Source organism: Triticum dicoccoides, chromosome 2A (genome assembly GCF_002162155.2).
Source record: "Triticum dicoccoides isolate Atlit2015 ecotype Zavitan chromosome 2A, WEW_v2.0, whole genome shotgun sequence".
Taxonomy (NCBI): Eukaryota; Viridiplantae; Streptophyta; class Magnoliopsida; order Poales; family Poaceae; genus Triticum; species Triticum dicoccoides.
In genome coordinates this window covers 379,357,206-379,359,606 of record NC_041382.1, presented here as the reverse complement: position 1 = coordinate 379,359,606, position 2,401 = coordinate 379,357,206, and positions in this window count along the sequence as shown.

The following is a 2,401-nucleotide window of genomic DNA, read 5'->3' as shown; positions in this document are numbered from 1 at the left end:
GTGGAGATGATTTCCAGCTCGGCGACGGGCAGACTTCTGCGGCCGGGGGGCGCGCTTCGGTCGCGCGTTCCCCTGGGCTGCGCTTTCGCGCTGCAGAGGTGCTGCCGGAGTTCGTCGTGTGGTCGGCGGAGCCGACTAGCACCTGGCTTCAACTTCCTCGCTTCCTCCTCGGCGAGCTCCCGGCCGGCGCCCCGGGCGGCCTCTGGCTTCAGGCAGACGGCTGCTGCAGCCGGGCCTCATGGGCTTCATTGGAGGTCTCCGCAACCGGGAGCCTGGCCTTGACCCGCGGTTGGTAGACATTCGCCCGCGCGCGTGGCCTGAGCCGTCGGTGCACCCTGCACTTCAAGTTTGACGGCGATGCCACCCTCTACGTGAGGGTGTTTGGGGAAGATGGTCTCCGCGCAGGGTGCTGCCCTGAGGACAACAACCACGGCTGGGGATCCAGCCCCGGCGATGATGGAGAGGACAGCGCTCGCGTGATTGGCGGCGCTCAGGGTTCCCCAAGCTTCACCGGTTCTTCTTCTGGCGGCGACTCTTCTAGCGGTGGCTGCGGTCAGCCTCCACGCCGTCGTACCTGCTTGGAAGGTGGTAGCGCGTCTGCCCGCCGTCGCGCCTCGGTGAAGCACGAGAGGGAGTCTGCCTGAGCCCCGGAGGCAGGCCGAGTCTTCCTTGCAGGCCGGTGTGAGGCGAGCTGCGCCTGATTTGCTCTTTCTTTTCCTTTTTCCTGTGTAAAAAGACAGTAGTGTGGAGCCCCGCGGGGGCGTGTTTGGGTTATTGCTGTTAATCATCACTTTGCTTCCGTTATCGTGCCTTCCGGCTACGTGCCCGCGCGTGGATAGTTCCCGGCCCCAGCCGTGTGTGGGGGGGGGGGGCGGCCGACCCAGGCCATGTGCTCGTGTCGCGGTGCCCGTGGGGCACGGACTGGAGGGGTGCTCCTGTAATGGACCCAGGTCGCGAAACCTTTGAACGACTAGGACAGAAATACTCACGAGGGTGCTCAGCTGCCCCCCTCGCGAGGCCTTGCATAAGAGAAATCGAGGCAGGAGAGTGAAAAGTCGAATAACCACAAGTCAAAGACGGCAACAGCTTCAACAAAACTTCTAATGAGAATGAACAAGCCAACTGCAGAAAGCAAATGAAAAAGCCGCGTCCAGCACCTAATCTCGTCTTCGACGTCTTCTCACCAGCGCGGAGCTAAGTGCTGCCACTGGGCGTGGGAGGGAGCCCCAGGGCCTGAGGCCGGCGCTCCTGAGACTCTGGGGCGTGTACAGCCCCAACTCATTATTACGTGAGAGTGTCACGGGCGGCGAGCTTCACAGGCGTTGGCCTTCTTCACAGGCTCTGGGCCTTTCTTCGGGGAAGCAAGCTTCACGGGCATTCGCCCTCTTCACAGGCTCTGGGCCTTTTCCAAAAAGGATAATCTTCACAGGCATTCGCCTTCTTCACAGGCTCTGGGCCTTTTCCAAAAAGGATAATCTTCACAGGCATTCGCCTTCTTCACAGGCTCCGGGCCTTTTCCAAAACGCGACAGCTTCACACGCATTCGCCTTCTTCACAGGCTCTGGGCCTTTTCCAAAAAGGATAATCTTCACAGGCATTCGCCTTCTTCACAGGCTCTGGGCCTTTTACAAAATGCGACAGCTTCACAGGCATTCGCCTTCTTCACAGGCTCTAGGCCTTTTTAGGGGTAGAACCTCCGGAGGTGTTGGATGTTCCATGCGTTCTGGACCGGCACCCCCTCCTGAGTCTCCAAGCGCGCGGAGCCAGGCCTGGAAACATGAACAACCTTGAACAGGCCCTCCCACATGGGAGAGAGCTTGTGCAGTCCCTCCCTGGAGAGAACCCGCCTGAGCACGAGGTCTCCTACCTCGAGAGTTTTGGGGCAGATGTTGCGGCAGTGATATCGTCGTAGTGCTTGTTGGTACCTAGCCGCTCGCAGCGCGGCTTCTCGGCGACGTTCCTCCCCCAGCACAAGGTCCATCCCCTGCATGGCGTCCTGCTGCGCCTCGTCGAACGCCAGGACCCGTGCGGAGCGACGTCTGACCTCGTGAGGGAGGACCGCTTCGGCTCCGTAGACCAGGAAGAATGGGGTCTCTTCAGTCGGCTTGGTCGCGGTTGTGCGGATGGACCACAGCACGGACTGAAGCTCATCGTACCAACCTATGCCGCAGGCTTCCAGCTTCTTCTTGAACGTCCTGGTCTTGAGGCCCCTCAGGACCTCTGCATTGGCTCGCTCGGCCTGGCCGTTGCTTCGGGGGTGCGCCACCGAAGCGTAGCATACCTGCGTTCCAAGGTTAACACAGTATGTTTTGAAGAGGTTACTGGTGAATTGCGAACCGTTGTCTGTGATGATGCGGTTCGGCACCCCGAACCGGCTCACGATGCCCCTAATGAACTTGAC